Source organism: Periplaneta americana, chromosome 17, assembly GCF_040183065.1.
Source record: "Periplaneta americana isolate PAMFEO1 chromosome 17, P.americana_PAMFEO1_priV1, whole genome shotgun sequence".
NCBI lineage: Eukaryota > Metazoa > Arthropoda > Insecta > Blattodea > Blattidae > Periplaneta > Periplaneta americana.
The window spans coordinates 126,972,746-126,990,885 of record NC_091133.1 but is presented as its reverse complement, the minus strand read 5'-3'; positions in this window follow the sequence as shown (position 1 = coordinate 126,990,885).

Sequence of the window (18,140 nt, the reverse complement as noted above, 5' to 3'; positions counted from 1 at the left end):
TCAACCAGAGGTCCCGGGATCGATACCCGGCCCCGGAACAATTTTTCCCTTGAAATTATTCAAGGTTACGACTATAAGCCTAATTCTGAAGGTTAGGATTGCCTGCTTCGAAAGCCTCAATCTGTTTTCAAAACCATGTTCATTTATATTTCAAAGTGGTGCACTCTATGTCGAAAAATTCTTGGCTGCCGTGGTCGTTCAGTAATTTTGATCACTCATATATCGTCACTCATAAGTTCTTGGAAAACATCTGCAGTATCCATGTGTATTGCGGGAACCGCCATCTTGCACGGTTGAGCCTTGAACTGCAGTTTAAATAGCAGAGAACTGCCGATCAAGTTAAACTCAAGTTAACTCAAGATTAACTGGTAGTTAAGGTATATAATACGTAGCAGAACGAAAAACTTCAGTTTAAACTGAACGTAAGGTTTAAACGGCGTTTATAATACCGGCCATTAGAAGTCAATTACCACGAAATCCCGAAACATAGTGCATGATTTATTCAACTTTCTCCCCCTCTCTCCATCAACTCTGTGTTAAGGCCCATTCACAATGAAAATTAAACATAACGTAACATAAACACAGAAGTTTGCGCCCAGGCTACCAAATGGGATCATTCACAATGATTCACATAAGCATTGACATAAACATTACCGTAAGACGTTAACATGAACGTTTGCCAACTCCAAACTTTCATGCTTACATATACTTACTTACTTACTTACTTACTGGCTTTTAAGGAACCCGGAGGTTCATTGCCGCCCTCACATAAGCCCGCCATTGGTCCCCATCCTGAGCAAGATTAATCCAGTCTCTACCATCATATCCCACCTCCCTCAAATCCATTTTAATATTATATTCCCACCTACGTCTCGGCCTCCCCAAAAGTCTTTTTCCCTCCGGTCTCCCAACTAACACTCTATATGCATTTCTGGAATCGCCCATACATGCTACATGTCCTGCCCATCTCAAACGTCTGGATTTTATGTTCCTAATTATGTCAGGTGAAGTATACAATGCGTGCAGCTCTGCGTTGTGTAACTTTCTCCATTCTCCTCTAACTTCATCCCTCTTAGCCCCAAATATTTTCCTAAAAACCTTATTCTCAAACATCCTTAATCTCTGTTGCCTCTCAAAGTGAGAGTCCAAGTTTCACAACCATACAGAACAACCGGTAATATAACTGTTTTATAAATTCTAACTTTCAGATTTTTTGACAGAAGACTAGATGACAAAAGCTTCTCAACGGAATAATAACACGCATTTCCAATATTTATTCTGCGTTTAATTTCCTCCAGAGTGTCATTTATATTTGTTACTGTTGCTCCAAGATATATGAATTTTTCCACCTCTTCGAAGGATAAATCTCCAATTTTTATAGTTCCATTTCGTAGAATATTCTGGTCACAAGACATAATCATATACGTAGTCTTTTCGGAATTTACTTCCAACCCTATCGCTTTACTTGCTTCAACTAGAATTTCCGCGTTTTCCCTAATCGTTTGTGGATTTTCTCCTAACATATTCACGTTATCCGCATAGACAAGAAGCTTTTGTAACCCGTTCAATTTCAAACCCTCTGTGTTATCCTGAACTTTCCTAATGGCATATTCTAGAGCGAAGTTAAAAAGTAAAGGTGATAATGCATCTCCCTGCTTTAGCCCGCAGTGAATTGGAAAAGCATCAGATAGAAACTGGCCTATACGGACTATGCTGTATCACACTGTAGCTTAAAATCTCAGAGTTTGGAAATGACACATGGCAATCGAATTTCACTTTTTGTCCCAGTACAGACATTTTATGAATTTATTACCCTACCCGTCTATCGACTTCCCACTCTACTCTCAGCAACAAAGGAGGGATTTAAAGCACTATACACGTGGTGTTTCTCGATACCTTTTCCCTGCACATCTGGCGCCGCGCCTGTAACCCAGCCAGGGACCACCCGAATTGATAACAGAGGACCACCGTACCGATTCTTAATTAAATTTTAAAATATAGGTATACTGGTATTAAAATATTCTACGAAAATGATAAATTTGGTTTCGAAGGGAACAAGAGTAAGGTGGTCCGCGGAACTGTTCTGACTTTAAAAAGTGGTCCCCATTTCAAACAAGTTTGAGAAACGTTGCATTAGTGGACTGCCCCTGCATGAGTATGACGTACTGTACTCCAACCACGAGAAAGTCTTTGGGGACTGAGACGAAGCGGGGTAATGCTGTGAATGAATGTTGGTGTCATAAGATGTCATAAGGTCACACACGTGGGTACTCGTATCTCTATCGGCTAGCTCTCACAGCATAAACAATAACATTGATACACACATATTGATACTCCAGTTACAAAATTAGATCACTGTTAATCTCCTGGGGTGCTATTCATAGACATTTCGTAGCACGCGCTACGAGCGTACTAAGCTAGCCCCGGCTATCCACTGGTTACCTGTACAGAATTCAAATCATATCCTATCGCTAACACTGGTTTATGAATACGAAAAACGCTGGTCTATTAATACGGCCCCTGGTCTTTTAATCTCTCCATACAGGAAATAACATATATGCAGGGGAGCGCATGGTTTTTAAACTGACGTTATAACGGTAATATTATCTATCTACTTCGTTCCAATAGATGACGCAATAGTAAGCACATTGCTTTCACGGTTGATCTCCTGGTTGGAGAACAGTAAGATGACGTTTGCCGCATGAAATGCCGACCGCTGCTCTCAGGGCTCATCCCGACATTTGTCTTACCGCCTTAGAAAATCACGGAAAAACCAAGGCAGGTTGGATATATACATTTTCAAGTCATGACTTCAGATTTTACGGTCAGCGCGTCTGGCCGCGAAACCAGGTGGCCCGGGTTCGAATCCCGGTCGGGGCAAGTTACGTGGTTGAGGTTTTTTCCGGGGTTTTCCCTCAACCCAACTTTCGGTGCTGGACCCCGGACTCATTTCACCGGCATTATCACCTTCATTTCATTCAGACGCTAAATAACCTAGCAACATCTAGGTTATTTAGCGTCGTAAAATAACCCAATAAAAAAAAACTGCTCGCCAAATATCATCTCGCTATCACCAATCTCATCGACGCTAAATAACCTAGTAGTTGATACAGCGTCGTTAAATAACCAACTAAAATTAAAAAAATTAAAAAACTTCAGATTTTATATCTCCGACGTTTAGAAGTCAATTACCACGAAAGCCTGAAACGTAATGCATGATTTATTGAACTTTCAACTCTGCGTTATTCAAATTATTCACACGAAATTGTTATGGCTGCGAACTTTAAAATGAATGTAAGACAGACAAACGATTTGTTGATATTAAATGAATTAATGCGTGAGAGAAGTGCAGCTAGAAGGCTAGGAATGCCTGCCAGACCACACGCAGTGTTTGGCTTTGCCAGCCAGGCCCAGCCGTCATAAATCGCTTTGGTAAATGATACACGAGCCTCAGACCGTGACCAGACAGATCCCTCGGAGTGTGATCCCTGATTACAGATAAATTTTAAGAAATAATGATAAGTGTACAATTATACAGCTGATTTCCACACTTATCTCGGGAGCCAACTACTGCCATAACTAATGAATGTAGTAATAAACAACCTATGCATTATCTAAATCGCTACACATTTTAACTGCAATAATCACATGCTTTACAACTTGAAGCAAAGCAGCAGATAATACAAATCGCGCAATATTTGTGTACTAATTAAGAGCAGGCGGCGGAACAGCACTTTAATGCCTTCTAATCTGCTTCACAAATTATTGTCAATGAATGCGTGAAGCAGACAGACTGCCGCTGTTGAAAACTGATATTTATAAACAGGAAAGCTAAACATATATATTCGTTGTCCATGGTTACCAAGATTGCTCTCAGTTTGCGAGTTAAAACCGGGTCGACAGTCATGGAATTTTGGAGACAATTCATTCATTTATTTCATTCCATAGATCTTACATGAGGAATGAAGCTTTAAGATGTGGAACAAGTCAAAATTTTACAATATTACAATTACAATTTTTACAAATTTTTATAGTTTTACAATTTAGTAATTTTCTACAATTTTTACAATTTTGTGCAATTTTTTACAATATTTTGGCGAGATGTAGTGAGATGAGGTGAGGTCCGAGGATTCGCCAAAATACTACCCGGCATTTGCCTTTTGGTTGGGGGAAAACCTCGGAAAAACCCAACCAAATAATCAAATCAAAGGGGGGTAATCAAATCAAAGGGGGTTGATGCCAAGGACTCGCCATAGACCATCCGGCTTCAGTCCCACGGCTGTGGAAAACCTCGGAAGAAACCAAAGACCAAAGGGGGATCCAACCCAAGCCCGAACGCAGCTCCGGACCAGCAGCCTAGCGAGTCTGCCGACTGAGCTACATCGATGGCTCTACCAAAAGTATAAAATACATAGCCAATCAGATTATTAAATTTACAAACGTAAACGATCATTCATCAGTTGAGCTACATGTATAATACAAAACAAGTAAGTTAATTAAATTTAAGGCATAAACAATTCAACCAGTTGTGATATACAGAAATTGATAATACATATCATGCAAACTACTTCAAATTACAAACACAAACAATTTATCAATAGAGCTATATAGATTACTATTCAATTTAAAGCATATACAATTCATCGGCCAAAACTATACAAATATATACAATACAAAGTAGCAAAGTAACAATCGTACAATATTTTCTCTCTCTCAAGCAAACCATTCTCATGGGGGCAGATAAAAAAGTTAATTTTTTCTTCCATCATGTTAATAATATCAAAACAAATGCTTATAAAAATTCTAGCCACATCAGCTAATTACGAAGGCCGTCTAGAAAGTAAGTTTTCTTGCGGGCCGTATACAGAAAGAAAACACAATTTCATGGAAAGATTTATTGGAACAGATATAGCAATTGAAGGGTTTCTTGTAAAAATGAGGTAGCTCTACTTTTACAAAGTTGTGAAAAACTACAAAAAACATTCTAAAAAATCCTAATTTTAACTGAGCTTCCTTCCTTTTTCAGAGTATGTTCTAGGTACCCAGGAGTTTCATTTTATCACTCAATTATTATAATCAGCAATTTAGGGGGGAGGGTAAAATATAAACAAATAATGGAGCTACACCCGTTTTGCAATAAAACTAGATAGGCCTATATTTAGCCACGAGGGAGATATTCTTTGAGATATTTCAAACGAAAAAGTTTAATACAATTTTGCTCACTTTTGCTTCCTTTTCGAGATAAAAATTGTTTTACATTAAACATTTTATAATTTCATAGCGTGTTTTGGGAAAAACCATTGATTTAATCCCCAATATTCACAGTCAATTTAAGAGAGCAGTGTATTGTAATACATTATTGAAATAATTTTAGTTTTGTCCTTTAAAATGTGCAGAAATGTGAAGCTTTTGCCATCCAGTCTGCTTTCAAAAAACTGAAAGTTAGAATTTATAAAACAGTTATATTAAGACACGTCTTTCAATGCAAACCCAGCATTCTCCAATCTTTCCTATTTTCGCCTTACTTTTAGTCTCCTCATAAGATCTATGTATCTGATATCTTCTTCTGCCCCGAACTCTTCTTACATTCGCTATTCCTTCCAGTGCATCCTTCAGTAGGCAGCTTCTTCTTAGCCAGTACCCCCGTCAGTTTCTTTTCCTCTTCCAGATCAGTTTCAGCATTATTCTTTCCGCACCCACTCTTTCTAGCACAGCTTCATTTCTTATTCTGTGTGTTCATTTCACACGTTCCAGTCTTCTAAATATCCACAATCAAGAGCTTTTAGTCGTTTTTCACTTCGTCGTAATGTCCACATTTCTGCCCCATACAATTCAACACTCCACACAAAGCACTCCATTAGTCTGTTCCTTAGTTATTTTTTCAAAGGTCCGCAGAAGATGCTCCTTTTTTCTATTAAAAGCTTTCTATGTCATTGTTATCCTTCTTTTGACTTCCCGGCAGCAGCTCATGTTACTACTTATGGCAGACCCGAAGTATTTGAAACTGTCCTCTTTTTCCGCTGACTCATTTCGAAGTTATTATTATTATTATTATTATTATTATTATTATTATTATTATTATTATTATGTATTTATTCACACTGTAAATGGGTATATACCCGGTGGTAGTGCTAACTAATTACACTCTATAATGACAATTAATAATAAACACAACTAATAAAAAACAATAATTAATAATAATAATAATAATAATAATAATAATAAAAAGGAGCATCCTAAATTAAATTAAGCATGGTCACTAAAAAAAACATTGAAAGTAAATCTAATATGTATCTTAACTCTAAGTTCGAACTAAGACCCACGAGTGTTACAGATTCATACCTACACAAGTACCTTTCGGCACTACACTTATTTCGCTGTCAACTCACTCACTGCAGTGATTCTATCTGATTTCACTAACACTTCTAAACATTTCACTGTTCAAATACTTTGCACAGCCACTTCACTGACACCAACACACTTCACTTACACAATAGACTTCACTGACACTACACACTTCACTGACACAACACGCTTCCTCACTGATAGAACACTTCAAATAATAAGATATCAACTACACCCTTTTTGTAGTGTGTGTAATATACTACCGTCTATTAGTAAAGTCCTTAAGCCTATTTTTAAATACAATTTTGGTTGTTGGTAAAGCCTTTAGTAAGTCTGCAGGTAAAGCATTCCAGTCCCTGATAGTACGATTGAGAAAAGAAAGCTTTCCAGTGTCCGTCCTCTGTCTTTTTTCCCTCAATTTATATGAGTGGTTGTTCCTTGAAGAGTAATTTGGCGGCTGCAACCTATATTTTATTTCTCTCCTGGCAGGCTCATCTCTGTATGTTTGAACAGTGCGCATAATCGAATTCGCATTCTCCGGTCCGTGAGTATGTCCCATTTTAATGGTGAATTATTACGACAACACTTGAGAGCCCGTTTTTGAATATTTTCCAGTGTCTTAATATGTTCTAATCTGTAAGGATCCCAACATGCAGCACCATATCCCATTACTGGACGAACTAGTATTAGTATAAACCAGAACGTGGAAAAATATGGTAACTGTAAGACGTATAAGACATTGTGCCATCTGGAATTACATAGACCTATCTCGAAATGTTACAGGAAAAAAATTAATTTCTCGTATCTGTTCCCGAGAAAGCATGTACTACAGTAACTTGCATAACTCTTGAATTCACAACCTATGTATATACTATAAATGCAAGTTTTTAAGAATAAGAAATGATAACAACAAAAACATTGCAGTGTTTCAACCATAGAAATAAATCACTGGAGTTGTCAGAGTCTTATATCCACATATTATAGTGCCTATATACTGGTGTACGCAATCCGGTTACATTAACACATTAAAAGTTTCTGTCAAGTCTGAAAGGTGGAAAGGCCTGTCAGTGAGCTCTATATCTACGCCATTATTTTAGCTATTTTAAACTCGCAATTGATTTTGTTGCACTGCACAATATCTCGGAGAATGAAGGATGGGAAAGGTGAGGTTATATAATGTTCCGATTGTGAAATAACAAAACACTTCATAAAACGTTGCATTTCATACGCCTACAGTACAAAATAATGAGGATAATCCTCTTCAAGCTGCAGCCAGTCAGAAGTCTAATCCTTAATGCGAGGAAAGCTGTAGTATTCTCCTCAGTCATAACTACATAGACATATTTTTCGTTTACTTACTGCTTATTATGGTTGTTCAAGTTCTATTTTCTATTCCAAAAGGCGAGCAGACTAGGGATGTCAGACCTACGTGCCCTCCACCTTTATCCCCAAGGAAATGCCCCTGGTACTCATTTCTGTTAAAGGCTGAGTAGACCCCAGGGCCATAGTACGACGGAAGGATTAGATCAATGGAAAAATCGGGAATCGAACCCGTGACCTTCCGGTTTGGAGTGTTACGCCTTAATCGCGACACTGACGCACGTCCCAATATGTAGTAGTGCTTGCTCTGTTTCTTTAACGACCACCAGACACAAAGCAACATGTCTTTACTGGTAACATGACGCGAGACTATCTCTTAAGACAGAGTTGCCCAAACTTTATTTGAAGGCCAGTAACCACAAGGATGATCGGGCGCGGGCCATATGTTACATTAAACATATTTCCTCGAAGTGCAAATAAATTTATACATACAATAATTTTCAGTTAATATTTCATTATTGTCATGAATTTAATTTTGCTTCTAATAAACTTGCTGTTTATAAATACAGGATTTTCATTTCAAAACTTCCCTGTCTAAATAACTAATTATTTAAATTGAATTCAATTCAAACAAAAAACACGTCAATTTAAATATTGAAGTCCACACCTGTGGAGTAACGGTCAGCGCGTCTGGCCGCGAAACCAGGTGGCCCGGGTTCGAATCCCGGTCGGGGCAAGTTACCTGGTTGAGGTTTTTTCCGGGGTTTTCCCTCAATCCTATACGAGCAAATGCTGGGTAACTTTCGGTGCTGGACCCCGGACTCATTTCACCGGCATTATCACCTTCATTTCATTCAGACGCTAAATAACCTAGATGTTGATACAGCGTCGTAAAATAACCCAATAAAATAAAAAAATTACATTAAATATTGAAGGAGAAGTCTGAAACCAGGCTTAATTGCATTTTAGATTTCATCCCCCACTCCAGCCACCCCCCCACTCTGAAATTCAAAATGGCACCCCTATATTTTTATACTTAAATATGAAGGAGCATTCAATTGTTTATACACTTCATTTGTTTTCGCAGCTTTTGTTTTCTATCGTCGCCTGGCAACCTGTATTTTTGTTATCATCAGTTGATAGTAGGATGAAAACACAGCTTATTTTATGTAATTTCCTAAATTTAATAAATGAGGATGATTTATGTTCTGTCCTGAAGGATATACACCATTTTAAAATAATTTAATACACAAACACAACTATTACATGAAATGCTCAATAAGTTTTTAAGCTTTATTCTCTTCAGCTACAATCAACAATAACAACAATCCAGGTTTCCAGGCGACGATGCGAAAAAAAAAATTAATGAGTATAAAATATAGGGGTGCCATTTGAAATTTCAAAATGAGGGTGGCTGGGGGTAGGGAGTGAAATCTAAAATATAATTAAGGCTGGTTTCAGATTTCCTCCTCAATATCTAAATTGACGTGTTTTTTGTTTAAATTTAATTAAATGTAAATAATTAGTTATTTAGACTCGGAAGTTTTCAACTGAAAGCCCTGTATGCAAATTTTGATAGTACGGTGCATGAACAATTATTATCCTATACTGTTCTCCAACCAGGAGATTAATAGTGAAAACAATGTGCTTACTATTGCGTCACCTATTGAAGCGAAGTAGATAGATAATATTACAGTTATAACGTCAGTTTAAAAAACATGCACTCTCCTGCATATGTTATTTCCTGTATGGAGGGATTAAAAGACCAGGAAATTAACTGTGATCTAATTTTGTAACTAGGGTAGTGTAAGTATGTGTGTATCAATGTTATCGTTTGTGCTTTGAGAGTTAGCCAATGGAGATGCGTGTACCCACGTGTGTGACCTTATGACATCAACATTCATTCACAGCATTACCCCACTGCGTCTCATTCCCCTGAGGCTTTCTCGTGGTTGGAGTACAGTAGGTATGGAAATGGCTTTTTGAAGATAACAGATTGTTGATGCTGCTTTCTCTTCAGTGATGCTGAGGAACAAGACGTTTTGAAAATGTTTGATCTCAATTTTTATTTCTGAACTTTCACTTTGGGAATGTTTGCCCACATATATAGAGTGAACCCCAAGAAATGCCATTAATTTCAGGAGGTTATTCTTTGAGATATTTGTGTAACTGTCTCTTGTAATTTCAGCCCTCATTTTCGAGATTAAAAACTGTTTTATGTGTTTTGATTTAATTCCCAATATTCTCAGTCAATTTAAGAGATAGTAGTGTAATATAATAAACTGATAATGAATTATTGAAAGAGTATCAGTTTTATCCTTTAAATGTGCAGAAATTTGATCCGAACAAATGTAACTTTTCGTTCGTGAGCCAGTCTGATCGGAGTTGGCGTATGATCTCTGTCAGACATTCTCCGTCTAATTGAAGGGCGTGGTGGAGTCGGCTGCCTAGCTTCCTGCTGAGACAAGTCACAAAGGTGAGGAGGACTGGCCGACAGGCACAAGCGCCGCCACGAGACTGTCCTTGCAGTTCACGTGGGGTGTCGGCATCCTTTGCTCTGTTTCCATGATTATTTAATAATTTTTACCAAGGTTTGATACATGGCAAGGAAGGTTGAACATGATGAAGGAAACTATCATCTACGAGTATCTCATACCGCGTTGTCTTCGACCATCAGATGATGATTGCGAAAGACGAAGAGGATTTGAATTACGTATAAGATAGGAAAACTGAGGGAAACGTGCGCAGTTAGCGGATTGAAAATCAATTTTGCAAAATCAGAGTATTTAAAACAAAGTATGTGATGAATATTTATTTATTTATTTACTCACTTACTCATTCATTTATTTACTCACTTATTTATTTATTTATTTATTTATTTATTTATTTATTTATTTACTCACTTATTCATTCATTTATTTACTCACTCATTTACTCATTTACTCATTTATTTATTTATTTATTTATTTATTTATTTATTTATTTATTTATTTACTCACTCACTTACTGGAGTAGGAAAAATAATTCAACTAAGAAAGCTACCACCTATAACAGCTATAATTAATAAACCCAATACCCCCTTAATTATATTAAATCTATATTCACCTACATTATATATACTTAATATATTAAAATCACTACTCACTTACTCATTTGTTTATTTATTTATTTACTCACTCACTCACTCATTTATTTATTTATTTATTTACTCATTTCCACATTTATTTATTTATTTATTTATTTACTCACTCACTCACTCATTTATTTATTTATTTATTTATTTACTCATTTCCACATTTATTTATTTATTTATTTACTCACTTACACATTTATTTATTTATTTATTTACTCACTTATTTATTTATTTATTTACTCATTTACTCACTTATTTATTTATTTATTTACTCACTTATCACTTACTCACTTATTTATTTATTTATTTACTTACTTACTCACTTATTTATTTATTTATTTATTTGCTCACTCACTCATTTATTTATTTATTTATTTATTTATTTATTTATTTACTCACTTATCACTTAGTCATTTATTTATTTATTTATTTACTCATTTATTTATTTATTTATTTATTTATTTATTTATTTATTTATTTACTCATTCATTCATTCATTCATTCATTTATTTATTTATTCTGGCAGAGTTAAGGCAATGAGGCCTTCTCTTCCACACTACCAGAAGTAAAATACATAATGAAACAATGAGAAAAATAGGAAAGTCATACTTAATTATAAAAATAATTTTCATTCACATTAACAAACTACATGGGCTATAATGAAATATTAACTGAACAGGATACATAATTAAGTTATTTACATTCATATCCTAATTCTACTTTATGATAGGCCTAAATGACAATTTATATGCAGAGAAGTACCTATAAAAATCGGCAAACACAAATCGATTTCATGTAAAAGTATGTAGTTCTTAATTCTTAATTTAAATTGATTAACCGTTCGGCAATCCCTGACCTGACGAGGTAAGGAGTTCCATAGGCGACAAACTGACACTGTGAAAGAGGATAAATAGAAAGAGGTACGGCGACGAGCTCGTAACCAAAATATACTCGAAATGGAAATATAAAAATTGTAAATTTATCCTTCGAAAACGTGGAAAAATTTATATATCTTGGAGCAACAGTAACAAATATAAATGACACTCGAGAGAAAATTAAACGCAGAATAAATATGGGAAATGTCTGTCATTATTCGGTTGAGAAGCTTTTGTCATCTAGTCTGCTGTCAAAAAATCTGAAAGTTAGTTATATTACGGGTTGTTCCTCATGGTTGTGAAACATGGACTCTCACTTTAAGAGAAGAACAGAGGTTAAGGGTGTTTGAGAATAAGGTGCTTAGGAAAATGTTTGGGGCTAAGAGGACTGAAATTACAGGAGAAAGTTACACAACGCAGAACTGCACGCATTGTATTCTTCACCTAACATAATTAGGAACATTAAATCCAGACGATTGAGATGAGCAGGGCATGTAGCACGTATGGGCGAATCCAGAAATGCATATAGTTGGGAGATCTGAGGAGGAAAGACCTTTGGGGAGGCCGAGACGTGGATGGGAGGATAATATTAAAATAGATTCTAGGGAAGTGCGATATGATTGTAGAGACTGGATTAATGTTGCTCAGGATAGGGATCGATGCGTTGGCGAGCTTTTGTGAGGGCGGCAATGATCCTACGGGTTCTCTAAAAGTCATTTGTACGTAAGTAAACCCGATGAATGTTACTTATGTCCCGTCCACTATAGGAGACATAGGCCAGTTTTAAACTAATCCTAAACATATTTAGTATAACTTGTTGCTTGTGGGCAATCCCAAACTCTGACGTCCACCCCTAAGAGCGCCAGTCCTTATATACCCATCAGTCAAGGCCTACTGACAAATAAAAGCAATTGACAATAGATATCTCAGTCATGACAACCTCATAAAATATCCTTTCAATTGAACAATCGATCTTGCTACGTACAACATAATCATATCACAGTCTACTATATACAGTCGCGAAGCTTGAGGTGAATTTTTGCAAATCTCGCGATAAAGCGCTCCAAGCGGTTAGCAACTAGAAACAATAGACTTCCACGGTCGACTTTGGATTTAGAGTGGACTGAGTCGTATTTTCATCGAGTGCTAGGTCGTTGCCTATTTCGCATTGATGCTTGTGAAGAAAAATCCTAACATCTACTTCTTATTTTACTTCTAGATGCAAAAAGTGGTTAATAAACAGCAGGAGGGAAGATCTAATCAAAAAGAATGAAGCATATCTTTATAATAATATAAAGTTTTGCTCTCTTCATTTCGAAAACACACAATTTATGAATGAAAACAAAAATAAATTAATCTGGAATGCAGTTCCAACTTTATTTGATATTTCAAATAAACCTGTTCTGTTATTACCTGCAGCTGAGAAACAAAAGCTTTTGCACTAATTCTACGTCTGTATCAGCTGATTCCTTGAATAATTGTACATTTTCAGACAACTTAGGCCTACGTTTTTTTTTAAAGGATATGTTTTTAATTATAGCTGTTAATTTTGTTGTTATTTTTATTTGTTACTTTACTAGAGACGTAGAAAAAGCAACTCTGTTACAATAAAATTTATTGATCACGTTTTATTTCCAATTCTGGTGTGATTATTATTGCTTAACCTCATCCCACTTTGTTAACTACGTAAGCCTACACTACAAGTACCGGTACACGTAAGTTACTCCATTAATTCATATTTCCATTATTATTGTTGTAAGGGGAAATTCAAATCAATATTTATTGGTTTCATAGTTCATTATCGCTATAATCTTGAATGAGTGAAGCGATTATAGTAAATTTCAGTTCGTTTTGCACAAACAAAAATAATATTAACCCATTTCTTGCAGGTATCTTCGAGTTTATGGTGGAATTTAATATACTTCATTAAAATAATAAATTAACTTTATCCATTTAATATTTCAATAATGGAAGGAAGGTGTTAATTTTTCCAAAAGAACACGACAACGAAAGTGTAACATATTTTGTCATCTGCTAGGAGAGATCTGTGATGATGAGGCGATAGTAGCGATCCTAGTGGTGGGCAACTACCCATGTTTGCATTTTTACTACATATTGAGCTTCGCGACTGTATATAGTAGACTGTGATCATATTATATTATTACCCATTTCAGCGAGTACTGACGACCACTGCAAAATACGACAATTTGGTCCAGGGAGCATTCTCTTTTGGCACAAGGATGATTTATGTAACATGTTTTTAAATTAGTCTTTTAAATACCGGTACATTCTTTAATATAATTTGGTCCATGGAGCATTCTCTTTTGGCACAAGGATGATTTATGTACCATGTTTCTAAATTAGTCTTTTAAATACCGGTACATTCTATAATATAATTTGGTCCAGGGAGCATTCTCTTTTGGCACAAGGATGTTATATGTAACATGTTTTTAAATTAGTATTTTAAATACCGTTACATTCTTTAATATAATTTGGTCCAGGGAGCATTCTCTTTTGGCACAAGGATGATTTATGTACCATGTTTCTAAATTAGTCTTTTAAATACCGGTACATTCTATAATATAATTTGGTCCAGGGAGCATTCTCTTTCAGCACAAGGATGATTTATGTAACATGTTTCTAAATTATTAGTCTTTTATATACCGGTACATTCTTTAATAAATCACTGAAAAACAAATGTGAATATAGGATGTGGAGTGAGTACGAAATTATTATTATTTTTGGCTCATCATTTTTACGTAAATAACGACAAATAAAAACTAACATGCCACATATTTTAAGAAATACAGGAAACAAGCATGAACATTATTCACCATTCTTAATGATCTTGGGATAGAAAAAAAACGTATGGAATAGAAATTACATACAATTAATGTGCGTGTAATAAACAATAAGCAAGCCATCTTCGATTAATCATTTCAAAACAACGTGAATATAGCGTGGATTGTGTAGGAAAATAATTTCTTATATGTTGCTCCCAATGTGCATCATTGTTAACTTATGAAAACAAATGAAAATTAACATGGCATATAAACACTATTTGAAGAAAGATAGGAGATATTAAGTAATATTCAGCGTTCTTAGTGATCTTTGGATGGAAAATAACAATGAAATATGTATAAAATAAAAATTACATACAGGTGTGCATATAAGAAAAACAGTAAGTAGATTCATATTATTTGATTAATAAGCTTAAATTACTCCAGGTTTAGTGTAAGAGTGATCTATATCTAACGATGTCTCCCAGCAAATTACTTAATTCATAAAAACAAAAAAAATCGTGTTAGAAGATTGAATTTGTGTATTTTCTCTGAAACTTTCCAAATATCTGTAGGCAGTCTTTTACATTAGATTGCCGAAAATTGGTTTACAGCGCAGCATTGGCAGTGATAAAAGGGTGAAATGTTCGTTCAGTGGGCGGTGGATACTCTACATTGACAGTAAACCCTATTCTTGGACAAACCTAAGAATTTCGCCTTTCGCTTGAACATAGGACGCACTTCAGTGTCCGATCACAACACAACAGACGAGAAAGGCTTGGTCTGGGCTCGGTCACTTGGTAGCACGCAAGATGTGAACCAGGGTCAAGGTCAGGAGCGTTCGGCCTGGTGCTTAGCATGCACCAGCGTGTCGTGCGCGAGGATCGTCCCTTGCCCCTGTCCCCGCACGTACGTAAGGGCTACAAAAAATCGATTTTACAACTTGTAAGCCGTATTTGTGAAGGAGGAATGATTTACAGTGGTAATTATAAATACAGCACAATACTCAGCTTCTAATACATCAGCTATCAGATGCAATCGCATACTGCACGAGTAAGGATTTTCCATATCCATGTCTCTGACCGTCCTCATGACATAGAGATTCACATTGGACGGATTTTCACGAAACTTAACACAGGACTACAAAAATTTAACCATTATTGCCACCATCTATGAAATCCTCCACAAAGAGGGGGGAATCATTGTTACATTCTCACTTTCTAAGTCCGTAGTCGCATGGTCTGAAGCATTATAGGCAACAGTGAAGATTTTTCGCAGGAGCGATAAAATGCAAAATGAATGTAAAAGATTGTGATATGGTATTTTCATTTTTCACGACCTGCATATCGCGTTTAATGAATTTTAAATATGTGATAAAATGTTAAATTTGTACTTCAGTACGGTATAAATGCGTTCAAATAAAATTGATCTTATACGCCTACATAGTTAAATATATTTCCTTCCTTTCTTCTGAAAAAAACCTATACCGAGGATATTGTGCAATCTTGCATGGTGCGATGTTAGGAACTGCACAAATATCTGTATGTGTATATACTTGTATTATGTCTTTGTCGTCGTCTTCCTAACAAGTATACGGTCTCAAACTAGAATTTTCAGTCCATCACTTCTTCGGACGACCTAGAGATCTTTTGCCATGCTGATGGTAATGAAACAGTGCGTTTGGAATTCTGCATCAATCCATTCTTTCGAGATGATCCTTCCACTGAAATTGATACTTGCTGATGAACTGCATAATGGGTTCTATTTGAAATTCTTGCATTATGTCCTCATTTTTTTATGATCCCAGCGAGTACAGACGTGGACAAATTATTAGCAAAACTCACGATTTTTATTGTATAATTATACAAAATTTGACTTTCCAATTTTGACTGCAGTTAATATTTTTACGTACTTCTGAGTACTATAATAAAAAAATGTTAACAATCGCCTAAATTGAAAAGTCACATTTTGTAAAAATATGTCACAGAAGTCGCACATTTTGCTAATAATTTGTCCACGTCTGTATATCCAGCTGTTGCTCTCATGAACCTCATCTCACTTGCTGTTATTCTACTGACATCTTTATTCTTCACAGTCCACGCTTCACTACCATAGCTTAATACTGGCTAAGGTTTTATACAAGCCTATTCTTGTCTGTCTTTGTACTAGTGAAGGTTTCATGATTTTATTAATGATCCCCATTGTTTTATTATATTTACATATTTTTTCAGCAATATCTACTTCATCATAAGGTAATAGTTTATAGCCAAGGTAAGTGAAAGTATTTACTCTTGCTATTATTTTATTATTCAAACAGATTTTACTTGGTACAGGGAATTTCTCACAAAATGACATGATTTTCGTTTTCAATATTAATTTCCATGTTATATTTTTCACTGACCTTATTTAAATTGTGTACTGAATATTGTAAATCATCTTCAGTTGATGCTATGAGAACTAAATCATCAGCGAAAAGTAAAGCATCAAGCTGCAAATTTCAGTTAATTGAATAAATCCATGGCGAGCCAATCTTGAACGATTCTAGTTATATATATATATATATATATATATATATATATATATATATATATATATATATATATATATAAAGAACAAGAATGGTGAAAGACAGCCTTGTCGTATTCCACTATAAATGGGTCGCCATTGTTGCTTCGAATTGCTATGATGGTTGTTTTACATATGTTGTAAATATCTTGTATAAATGGTCCTAAAAAAAGTCCCAACAGAAGAATTATGTGTTTGTAAAAATTTAAATTATGGTTTATTTAACGACGTTCGCAACTGCAAACGTTATATCAGCATTACCGATGTGCAGGAGTTGTTTTACATAGGTACAAGTAAAACTACTGACATGAACCTATCGCATTTTAACACATTTAAATGCCATCGACCTGGACAGAGGTCGAACCCGCAACCTCGAGCACAGAAGGCCAGCGCTATACCGACTACGCTACCCAGGCCGACATGTCTTTGTACCTTATATAAATAGTAAAGTCATTCTTGAAATTATAAATTTAGTATTTATTGCTACATAATACAAAATAAATGCATATTACACACCTAGCAAATATCCGTTTGAGCAAGCTCGTGTTCGGGGGCGGTTCCTATAAATAACTATTTTGTACTAAATGAAACATAACAAAGATTCAATAAAATTACGAAACCAATACAATTATTACAAATCAGGGATAATTACGAAGATAAGAGTAGAGAATCAAGTCAAGAATAGGATATAAGTTGGAACGAATAAATAGTAGGCCTATATTAAAATTAAGGAAAAGGAAAAAATAAAAAGGGACATGAATACTAAATAATTTGCTTAATTTTTTTTTAATTTATTAAAATCAAAATTACCTAGGTCCGGATTTATTACCAAAATAGAGTTGTATAACCTTGGCCCGTAACTCTGGCTAGGATTTGTTCCAGTGGTTTTGTAACATTTAGGTTCAGCTAAAGGATATGCCAAATTTCTTCTAGTAGATTAAACATGTTGTTCTTCTTTATATTTCAGATGATGTTTTATGATAATATTTTAATATATTTAATAAATCTGAACAAAACTTTAAAATCGGAACAAATTAAACTTGCTGAATAATCAAGTGACTTTTTAACTTCTGGCAGCAGCTCATGTTACTGCTTATAGTACACCCCAAGTATTTGAAGCTT